At 31.7% G+C, this 12,527-nt stretch overlaps 1 protein-coding gene across 1 annotated transcript in view; it reads right to left on the bottom strand.

Moving 5' to 3' along the window:
* LOC146872031 (fatty acyl-CoA reductase wat-like) overlaps positions 1-9,220 on the bottom strand; it is a 114,307-nt gene extending 105,087 nt beyond the window's left edge. The window contains exon 1 of the mRNA XM_085664530.1: positions 9,002-9,220. The gene's annotated coding sequence lies outside the window, so the exon portion shown is untranslated. The remainder of the gene's footprint in view (positions 1-9,001) is intronic.
* Positions 9,221-12,527: the final 3,307 nt, after the last annotated feature.

The raw sequence follows: 12,527 nt of genomic DNA on the forward strand, positions 1-12,527 counted from the left end.
TCAACAAATTAATAAATGTTCAATATACTTTAAACGTACATTGGTTTTAAATCAATTGATTCAGTAATTTTTCTTTTTGTAATTTTTGCGATTAGATTTGAGAAATATATTGTTAAAACTTGAAATGTAAGCTTCTATGGTAAATTTTTATTAAGTATATTTAATATATTTACAATTGATATAAAATTCCAGCTCCGAGAACTGAGTCCTCTTGAAATTTCGAATTCGTTTTTCAATAGCTAATTTTTATTTCTTTTTTGGCAGTTTTACTCGTTTTTTTTATCCTTTTTGTTGTACCTGTTTGGGGTGCAGGACATCACAGACCAACTATAAACACAATTTAAAACAAATAAATGTTTGTAAATAGGACTAGCGCCGCCATTTGTCAGTAGATGAGATATGTATCTTTATATTGCCAGAACAGTGCGCATTGTGACAGTCGCTGTATTTTGGTGGAGTAATATTGAAGTTCGCAAAATCTTGGGTGTACTATTCCTCCTGAGTACAGTAAATTTGTTTTGCGTTAATTTTTGATTTTCTATTATTAAAGATTTTTAGTCCATTCATGCTTTTTACCGTCATGCGTGATCCTATATATATAAGTATGGTAAAAGTTATTTTCTAACCTTATGTCTCGTTATATTTCAGAATCAAATGCAATCAATGAGAAGGAAAAACAAGTTATTATACATTAATGAATGATATGATGAAAATAAAGGAGAAATCGAATCTTTTGATCAGTTAAGTCATTCAGTCACTGTTAATAGTAACATTAATCGTTGGCCTATAAGAATTTTCATCGGGATGTTGGATACAGTTGCTATAAATGCCAGAATATTACTGAAAAGTAAAAATGCTGATAGAAATGCCAAAATTCTATAATAAATAGAAATATTAATATGTTCAAATTCTCAATCTTGTCTGATAGAACTTTATATTAGAGCGTTTCTATATGCTATTTCTTTGATTTGATTTTAAATTAGGAATTAAGAGCATACTCGAACTTGGTATTGGGCAAATGAATTCTCTCGAATTATAGTATATGAAAAGCAACACCCTTATGATTTGTCCACGTTCGAAAGACGGGAAAACTAAGATTGAATGTCCCTCATATAGACGCCCAATTTGCCATAAGCATCACTTTGAGTTATTCATTGTTCAGTTAATCGGTCACGAGTAAACATTTTATTATTTTTTTACTGTAATTTCTTTTTTTTATAGCTCTTTGTAGAGATAAGAGATTGTATGTATGGTAATTTCAATTAAATGAATGAAAAAAAAAATACTGAAAATAATGGAGATTGATGGAATTAATGAGTATTTTTTTTGTTCTCAAAATAAGATATTTTTGTACTAGAAAATAATTGTATGTTTTGAAACGACCATTTGAGTATTTATTTTATTCTCAAAGAAAGAACAAAGTTTAATTAACTCTCATTAGACTGATGTCACAAACGTCACTATATACAAGGTGATAATCAATACTTCCCTATTTAATTATTTCCTTTTTATATATTTCTTTTTTATATATACATATTCAAGCACTATAATAAATTTTTCTTTGATTTTTATTTTGTACAAATATCAGCATACTGTTTCTCGCTTGACAACTAGCTTATATTAATGGGTCAGGCCATCCAGAGCGCTCGAAAAATGGGTTTATTTTTAAAAATCAAACTCAAAAGTATCAAACGAACATTTATTATTTTTTGCTACATGGTGATTTGTAGCTTAAACAATTTGTCATACAAAAATTATTTTAAAGTATTTAAAAATAGCCGCATTGCAGCTGATGCCGTAGAAATCTTACGCTGGAACGCTCGTTGCTGACCGGAAGTGGATCTCCGTAATGGCGCATTTGAAGAAAAAAAATTATTTTCTTATTCGTGAATATTATGGGTATAAATTAGCATACAGATTTTTTCCTGTCTTGAGAAATGGGTAATAAGTAAATGAAATATTGTTTTTGCACGAATATTTGACAACAAAAAAATTAATATTAAAAAAACTAATTAACATATCGCAAAAATCATACGTTACTTTATAGATAATGTATCTGGGAGTATTGTGTCCAAATTTCAAGTCGATTAGTCCTGTAGTTTTCGAAATTTCTTTTCGGTTATATCGAAAAATGTAGATTCGAGAAAAACGCAAAAGAAAATGTGCCCGGTTATTTGGTTGATACAGTGATTTTTTTTTGCTCATATTTACTCAGAGATTCCTGGTCCATATGATGTTCCTTCAGCAGCAGATAGGGTATCTTGAAATTTTCTCTCGGATGATCTTCGAGCTTGGTGAGCGTCTTTCGTATTTTCTTGTATTTGGATCTCAGCGGTTTCGCAACATTGCTTGTCAACATTCATAATTTATAGTAGCGATGCCCGATTTGCAGATGCATCAAATTCATCATCTATAGGATGTTTTTGTAGCCATCGTTGATGAATTGCTTTTAGAAGTCATCGACCAAACAACAGAGGCTCTGATTATTTTTAATGAAACCTCCTTCACACCGCACCAACAATTCATCCCAAATGAGATCCTTAAAAATTGGTCAAATGGCACCGTGAACGATTGAAGGTAGAAAATTTTCGTACTCATATTCATCCAAAGTGCCGATTGCTTTCGATTTTTGCCAAGAAGATCACGTGTTTTCTCCAGAAGAACAATTTTCATCTTGCGGCTTTTCATGTCGTGGCTTCATTTCGTCTTTGGAATAAGAAGACCTTCGAATAGTAAAACTGTAGTATGCTCTTAACTAGTTAATTAGCTTATCAGATAGTTTTCTTCTTCCATCGATAATTTTGCTTGCTCTTTTGCGTTGCAAAGTCGTTTGGCCACTCTTTTCTGCACGTGATTAGTGCATTCTTTTTTGTCACTTTTTCTTCACTGTACGCATACGAAAGGACACAATGGAACAGTCATACACGACGAGTATGTACGGATCGTACCGCGCGATACACTACTTGCAGTGGCTCAAGCTATGAACACCTATAACTTCGTCAATTTTTCGAATTTATTGACCTTGGCTTAAATTCTTCACAAAATTTCAAAGTCAATGAAAATGTAAAAAAAAGAAAATACAATTTTTTTAATCTTCTAGAGTAACCAATCCCCTTAATCTTTTCACCCTCATCTAATCTCAATTCATTCGATCAACTTTATAGATCAAATTATTACGAAGGTTATTAACGTGCTATTACATTGTCTTATTGTATTAAATCATTCACGTCTGTACGAAAAGTAGGGTAATATGAAACTATCAGTAACTTAGGCATTAACATTATTATCTACGTTTTCTATTACATTGTCACTTGCCGATTGCTTTTGTACTCGTTTCTTGTGTTTCTTACATAACAACCAGGTCAGATAGGTTCTGCTTCTTTACTTCTGATTTTTTGTATCTTCTCTAAATACATGAGACATATCGTTCTGTTTATTGTTCTGCATTTAAAAAAAGATCATAATAGATTTTTGTCATTAAAAATGATTAAGACAAAGAATAAAAATCTTTTCATCTCCGTAAGCAGCCGAGTGTACTTCGAAAAAATCCTCGAAAAAATCCCAACCATTTAATTGGAAAGTCAGGGAGTAATCTGTATTTGTTTTTTCACAAATCCCACGTCAATATTTTATAATAAATGCAAATATAATTTTTAGATACTATGTTAATGCACCCTATTCAGAAAAAGACATCATTTTTTGATAAATCGTTAATAAATTATGATTTAACGATCAAGAGAAAAATTTTTTAGATTTAATTTAATTTTTATATTATAAATAAATTCTTTTATTGAAAATAAACAAAGTGTATTGTTCCTGAAAATTGTTAATAATGGTCAATCCTATCATCCAACAAATATTCGAAAATTGGACTGTATTTAGAAAATATTAGATCGAATTTTCTTATGCGTTATTACTTATCTCACTTGAAATTATTTTATGTCTTTTATAAATAACGTTTTTATTTTCCGAAGTCATATATATACATACATAATGACTAATAAAAGTATTCGAACGCTCGGTATTAAATCTTAAAATAATAAAATCGTACATGTTAGACTTAAATTTTGAAAGTAATGCAACCACTATAAAGCATAACTATCGAAATTATATGTACAAACTTTGAAATGAATCGTATAATATTTATAGTACATATAAAACATTCATTGCAAAGATGTATTGAAACAGGGTCATAAAAGTATTTTAACGGTATTAATTATATGCACTTTAATGAAATTACTCATTAATTGGATTTTCCACATGTTTTCTCTACGAAAACATTTTTCGACCACTTGTTATCTAAGCATTCAAATACTTTTGTGATCATTACAATGAATGTTTCATAACTTTTACTAATATTATTCGATTCGCTTCAAATTTAGTATACATAATCTGGATAATTATGCTCTATAATAACTGCAATATTACTTCCCGAGCTTAAGTGTAACATTTTCATTATACATGTAAAGTTTCAATAGTGAGCATTCGAATACTTTCGTGAGCTATTGTATTGTACATTCTTCGTATTACAACATTCATTTTCCGAGGGCGTATTTGTATATGTCCTTCATAGCAAATGTCTTCGTGCTTCTCGGATTTGATGGCAGTAACGCGTAAAAATGGCGCTAATGTTACGCTATGGTGACACAGCAGGACCAGTAAGATTACTTTGGGCGAAGAACATAAGCCAGCATTCGTCTATACACCGCCATTTGGCCACGCCTATTATCTCCCTTTCTTCTACTTCCTACCAATCCTATATTTTAACATAGTTGAAGTTGTTAATTTTCTTTAGATTAATTATTTTTGTTATTTCCAATGTTATCACAAAATGATGTATGGTATGAACTATAATATATTTTATTGTCTTTTGTATGTTTTCTCAACATTAAGACATTTAGGCCCGATCTTACCTATTTATAGAGACAGTTAATTTCAAAATAGAAAAAAATTCCCAAAATTACATTGCATTGATCTAAAAAAAAAGAGAGAGAGAGAGAGAAAGAAAAAATTGTAACCATATTTAAAAATAACTACTGCTTTATAGAATGTACATATTTATAAATTTATTGGGTTGTTCGGAAAGTAATTTCGTTTCTTCCCGACAGAACATTTAATTGTATTTTTTGCAACCAACTTTACACTTAAGCCGCGTAATCATATGTTTTGAGGGCTGATATAACAGGGCTTGTGTGTGAAAAAGTCTAATTTATTCTACGCAGTAGTTTTTGGTTGGTGCCATTTTAAATATAGAGAGAAATAAGCAGCATTTTCGTCATATTTTACTTTTTTACTATAGAAAAGGTAAAAATGCTGTTCAAGCTAGAAAGAAATTAACCGATGTGTATGGAAAAGATGTGTTGACAGTACGCTAGTGCCAGAACTGGTTTGCAAAATTTCGATCCGGCAATTTTGATGTCGAAGATGCACCACGTTCTGGAAGGCCGTTTTTAACTAATAAAGACACGATAAAGGCATTAGTTGATGCAAAACGGCGAATAACAACACGTCGGTAAGCGGTTAAATTTATCAAATTCAACTGTATAGGTCCACTTGAAAGGCCTGGGTTTAACCCCGAAGCTTGATATATGGATTCCCCATGTTCTCACGGAGAGAAATTTGTGTCGTCGCGTTGACATCCGTGATTTGCTTCTCAAACGTCACGAAAATGATCCATTTTTAAAGCATACCATTACTGGCGACGAAAAATGAGTTGTATATAACAATGTCAAACGCAAAAGATTATGGAGCAAAACCGCTCAAAGCATTTCCAAAGCCAATATCCATCAATAAAAGGTGATGCTGTCTGTTTGGTGGGATTATAAAGGAATCATTTTTTTGTGATTTTACCGGATAACACAACAATTAATTCGGAAGTCTACTGTCATCAGCTGAACGAACTGAATGATTGACAACAGAAAAGGTGTAGTGTTCCACCAAGATAATGCGAGACCTCATACCTCATTTGCTCACTCGCCAAAAGCTTTTACAGCTTGAATGGGATATAATGCCACACCCACCACAATCTTCAGATTTGGCACCTTCGGATTATTATTTATTTCGGTCACTGCAAAATTTTTTAAACGGTAAAACCTTAATTTCAAATGAGGAAATCAATAATCACCTCGATCAGTTTTTTGTCAGCAAAGACCAAAAATTTTATCAGCGTGGAATCATACTATTACCAGAAAGATGGCAAAAGGTATTGGACCAGAATGCCCAATATATAATTTAATAAAATATTTGTTCATTATACGAAAATTGTCTATCATTTTCACAAAAAAAAAAAAAACGAAATTATTTTCCGAACAACCCATGATATCTGCCATCATCGTAGTATATTTCAAGAATTTGACCAAAACGTCAAAAATTAATCTGTGAATGTAGAATCTTTTATCATTTTGATTTCCGTTAGTTTAAGCTTTGAAATGTAAGAGGTTGTAATGTTAACTACTTTACAGTTAAATCGAAACCTTCAGTCGAGCAACATCTACACTACGTGAGCACAAGGAAAGAATGCTGTTTCAAATGTTTATGATTTCGATAAAAGTGCATCAATTTTAATTGTGCAAAATGGAATATATTTTCAAAAAGTAAGTAAAATTTATATGGATATTTATTTTTAAAAATTATCATTATTTCACAGAAGTGAAATGGAAGTAAGTACAATATTACGGGAAACAGTTTTTTTCAAAATATTCTATATTACAAAACAGTTAGGACTGGACATGGAATAAATAATCAAGATTGGAAAATATTAAATTATTTGCTTTCGATAGCATGAGTGTATCAATGAACTTGTGTGATCTGTTCACAGGCCAATATGATTAACTCTACTATAGAATTCTTTTTAAATTTTCATGACAATGGACTTGATTAAAATTTATTTTTTTATATTAAAGATAAATTTTAAATTAAAAATAAATAATTAAGCTTAACGCCACTAAATGATCTACAATTTCATTGCCTCTGAATAATAAATAAGGTTACTATACCAATTTTCTTTACAATTTGTTTCATGTAGTTAATCGATCTAGCGAATGAAATTGGTTTGTACCTAAATCAAATAACTCGACAAAATTCGCCCACTCATTTTCAATTAAATTTATCACCTAAACTTTATTTACCTCTGATAGTCCATTTCACTATTGTTCTTCTGTAAATTATTTATCAAAATGTCTGAATGTTTACTTAAGTCGATTTGAAATTTACTGAAGCAGACTATTATTTGCAGAATCTCGTGCCGTTTGATCATATTGAACAAAAATAAATCAAGAAGAGTAGGAAGGATTGTAAATTCTAAAAAAAAAAAATAATTAATACATCACGACCGAGTCATATGCTTTACGTGTGAATTATAATTCATGTTTTTGCTCGCAAAAATCTCTGCATTGAAAGCTGAGTGATCTCTTATTTGAATAATATTCCCATAAATCCATTTTATAGTCCGTCGGCAATGAAAAATAATCATTTCAATGGAAACATTTACATTCATATACCTATACATATTCCTAGAACTAAACATATATCTATATTTATCTCGCGCAGACGATATATTGGCTTGTTTATTTACTTGCACGAAGTACAGCAACAACTACAGCTTGGAATATATTTAATCTACATATGTACAAGTTGTTAATGAATATTTATGTTTTTCAAAATCAATGTCAAAGGAGACAAAAAAAGCAAAACTATCCGGAATAGCGAATATTATATAATTCATAAGAAATATTCGATATTCCATCACAGATGAGAACTTATTCAATTTAACAAGTTCTTCTACGATACTATTCATTAATCAAAAATGTATAATTAATCAAAAATATACAATAAAGTACAATAAAGGCATTGTACTTTACTTACTGGATCCAATGCCGCACATATGGCGGCAAGGACCGATTTATTATTTCTATTGCTGTGATTGTTGTTATATGTACTAGTAATGCGTTAAATATTCTGCCATTTTTGTGATGCCTATATGTCATTTTTGTGAATTATCTATGTTCCGTTATCTTTTATCTTTTCTTTAAATACTTCCGTTAGTTAAGGGTTAATTATTAAACTATAAAACGAAGAACGAGCGTTTTTTTTTTATTGAATTTAACCTCTATATGGCAAACAAAGCACCTAATTTCTTAATTGAAAGCAAATAAATAGTATTGTTCATGAGTCTTGTTAAAAATTTTCATCCCTTCTGCTAATGATATCAGAAATATGTTATATAAAATATAAGATAGTCGACTGATCATCATGGCCATCTTATCTAGAGTTTCTCTATAATTAAATATTTAGTATTTTGTAGACATAAAAGAAAAAAAGAAATTGATAAATAATGTTTTGAACTAATATATAAAAGCTATGTATTAATTTCTTGAATTAATATGTAATTATAATATATATGTCCATGGTGCAGAAAAGGTTTAGAATATCTTTGAATGAGTGCTTTCCAGTTATTTGCCAGGTTGAGAGAGATATCTATATTTGTATTTATATTTATGTCACACGGACATTACCTAAATGAAACATAGGTCAATCTCTCTTCGCGCAGAATTCTCCACAACTGCATAATACGGATGAAAAAAATCGAGCAAAAGAAAAGTGAAAGAACCTTTCTCGTACGATGAAGAAGTAAAAAAGACTTACAAGTTTATCTATACGAACACGTTCGCAGATTGATCTGGAACAGTAGAAATGATGGAATTACTCTTAGAAGAGGATGGACAAGAAGTAGTCGTTACGGAAAACGACTTCGAGAGATTTTAATCTTTTCAAAAGATAGTTCAACTTCGTCTCGCTATTGTGACATCAACTTGATGTTGTGTCTTGAATGGCTGTAGAGTAACCGAAGTGCCTGCAGCCTTTCAATTACACCAACCTAATCACACGCCTCTTTTTCGGTCAATCGTTTCGAAATCTTACACGGGAGCGAGGCTCTTTTTTCCTCTTTTTTCTTCACAATAGGGCAATCGAACTACGCCAGGAAAGATTTACTTTAACTTACTTATTCGATGAAACGATGATAGAGGCTCCGAATATCGTTCCTCGCGTCTATACTTCTTTCGTGTGTTCCTGACTCTGGTACTGATCCTTGAATTGGTTTTCTCTTGCTAACGATAGCTGAGGAATAATAGGGCTAAGCGATGCTTGGTATTCCGCACACTTTTCTTCTCTTTTACGAATTGATTTATTTAGTATAAAATCGGTGATGGAAATTTACAATGAATAATAATATAAGTCTTAATATAATATAAGTCTTAAGTATTGTAACTGCTAATTGTAAAGAACTGTGCTTAGCGACTGACTCCAACAAAATTATCTTAACGGCTAACTGTGATGAATTTATCTAGACGACTGTGGATGATGATGTCCTGACGATGAAGTGTTGACGATTAAGTTTTTTCTACTGCGTCCTCGCCTGCACATACCTCTCCTACACACACATACTTGCAAGAATCATTCTCGCGCATTTTACTATCGTCAATTTCCAAGCGATAAGCCATTTCGTTACACTGTTTCTGCATATATTAGGGTATCCCATAAGTTTGTTTCTTTTTTCTAATATGAAATGAATATACAATGTTTACTGTTTAAGTTATTATTTATTTTGTTATATAAGAACCCTTTTGCTCTATTACCTTTTTCCATCTCTCAGGAAGCCTCATTATGCCTTCTTTCCGAAATTGTTGTGTTTTGGACAAGAGATAATCCCGGTGGTGCACTTTTTCGCTGACTGGATTTAAAATGCTTATCGCGAAGAGAATTTTTGAGGACAGAAAGAAGTAATAATCAGATGGAGCGAAATTATTGAGAGTATGCAGATGCGGTAAAACATCCCAATCAAATTGTAAGAGCTTTTCTCTTACCGCTAATGCAATATGTGGTCTCACGTTGTCATAATGAAAAATAATGCCTCGTCGGTTCATTTATTATGGCTATTTCTTGTTATAGCAGCTTTCAATTGATTCAGTTGATCGTAGAATTTATTGTTTCACCTTGAGGAAGGAGCTCGTAGAAAATTACACCTTTCCAATCTCACCAAATGGATAAAAGAACTTTTTTGTGGTGTAATCCCGGCTTTGCGACAGTTGAAGTACTATTGTCCTTACACCAAGTGCGTTTTCTATGGACATTTTCATATAAAATCCAAGTTTTGTCTCCAGCGACAAGCCTCTTTAGAAACGGATCTTCTTCATATCGCTGGAGAATCAAGTCGCATGTAGAGATGCGATTCATAAGACTAGTTTCCGTCAGTAAGTGCGGAACCCAAGTTTCGCAGCGATTAACATATTCTATCTTGGTTAGGTGATTATGTACTGTTGTTTTGAGAATCCTAGTGGCATTCACTATCTCGCGCATACTATATCGCGGATTTTCATCAAGCATGACCTTGATAAAGCCCGTATCCGTCATCTTTGGGCGGCCGTTGCGGTCTTCATCTTTAAAAATTTCCCCCTCTAAATTTTTTAAACCAATTAGAAACGGTTGTAATAGTTATAGCACCATCCCCGTATATGATACAAATCTCGTCGACAGTATTCTTTATACTATCACCTTTATTGAAACAATGAAGCATAAGATGCCGTAAATGTCACCTCTTTCTATGTTTAACGCTGTAGATGAAAGTTTTAATAGAGACTGTGGTGCAAACGAAGCGTACTGTAAAATAGCTTTGGGACGACTCAAACCGATGACATAGACGGCTAATAAGAAACTTTTGGGACACCTAATACTTTCTTGATCAGCTTTATTTCTGCACGCGTGGCTCTTGGGAGCGCTCCGCTGTCAAGGGTGGAAGAGGTATGACGCATCTGCATTCCTGCACATACTTTTTGTCCTTCTTTGTCTTCTCGTATTTCTTTACTACGTGTCTTATAGATAGTTCTAAATTACTTATCAACTACAAGCTGCCGATGGTTATTCTTATGGGAAAGATAGAGGAGAAACAATTGAAAAAATGATATCTCTCCATATGCACACGTATTCGTGCCTATAAGAGTTTCTCTTCTTTGAGGTGTCTTTTATAGTTTCTGGTTGACTAACGCACGAAGACGTGACACTATCAACGTTATATTAATTGTATTATCTACTAATGTGTTGTTCGGAAAGTAATTTCGTTTTTTTTGTGAAAATAAAAGACAATTTTCGTATAATGAACAAATATTTTATTAAATTATATATTGGCCATTCTGATCCAATATCTTTGCCATCTTTCTGGTAGTAGTATGATAAATTTGAATCCCATTATACCAGATCTCATAATCCTAATAGAAGATATCTACATCCTGATCTAACTCTCAGGAAAATGTTCGATTTATACAAGCTTCATTGCGAGGAAAATAAAATAAATGCCGTTAATGAGCGAACTTACAGAAAAATATTTATAAAAGATTTTGATTTACATTTCCACCAATCGTGCAAAGATACATGTCAAAAATGCGACTTATTAAACATCAAAATTAAAGCATCAAATGATGATGAAGAAAAGAATAAACTTACAGAAGAACACGAAGTCCATTTAAAACTAGCAGAATCAGCTAGGAATTCACTAAAACAAGATCAAGGGCAAGTATCACGTAATTCAGATTATTATTTCGCTTTCTCGTTCGACTTGCAAAAAGCATTACCGTATTCCAAGTTGACTACCACAGTAGCATATTACAAACGCAATATGTATGTTCTAAATTTGGATTATTAACAATTTTCATAACGATAATGTTTACATGTACGTTTGGGATGAAACTATTGCATCCAGAGGTGCTCAAGAAATTGTTTCATGCATCCTAAAACATATTAAAAATTTAAGAAATGAAAGACAAATTATAGCGTACAGTGACATGTGCGCCGGGCAAAAGGAACATTAAAGTAGCTTTAATGTGGTAAAAACTTTGAAAAATAATGTGGAAATCATAGACCACAAATTTTTAATATCAGGACATTCGTTTTTACCAAATGATAAAGATTTTGGCGTGATAGAAATGTCATTAAAAAAAAATAATTTACTGTTCGTTCCCGAAGATTATTACAAGGTTATTAAAAAGTGTCGGAAAGGTAATAACTTTATTGTAAATGAAATGAAAAAAGAAGATTTTGTATGAACAAAATTATTAGAAGACGCAATTTTTAAAAGAGTAAAGAATTCTGATGGAGAATCAATAAACTGGTTAAAAATATGTTGGATGCGTTTTGTCAGAAATAAACCGTATAAAATTTTCTATAAGACATCAATGAATGAAAATGAAAATTTTAAAGTCCTGAATTTGTTACCACGTCGGGGTAGACCAAGAAAGTTCGAAAATATTGTATTGACACCACTGTATAAAAATATCAGACAAATTACAACAGCAAAATTCAAGGACATGATTGACCTATTACGATGTATATTACCGGAACATCATGATTTCTTCAAATCCCTTTCACACACACAAAATCTAGATGAGTAGTAAATTGTTCTGTAATAAATTTATATTTGTAATTTTGTACGTTATGTAGTTAAAAAATGTTTTGAATCGCATAAATTTTGTTTTCAA

The sequence above is a fragment of the Vespa mandarinia genome, unplaced genomic scaffold (assembly GCF_050613455.1).
Source record: "Vespa mandarinia isolate Hongniang unplaced genomic scaffold, ASM5061345v1 scaffold_62, whole genome shotgun sequence".
Lineage (NCBI taxonomy): Eukaryota > Metazoa > Arthropoda > Insecta > Hymenoptera > Vespidae > Vespa > Vespa mandarinia.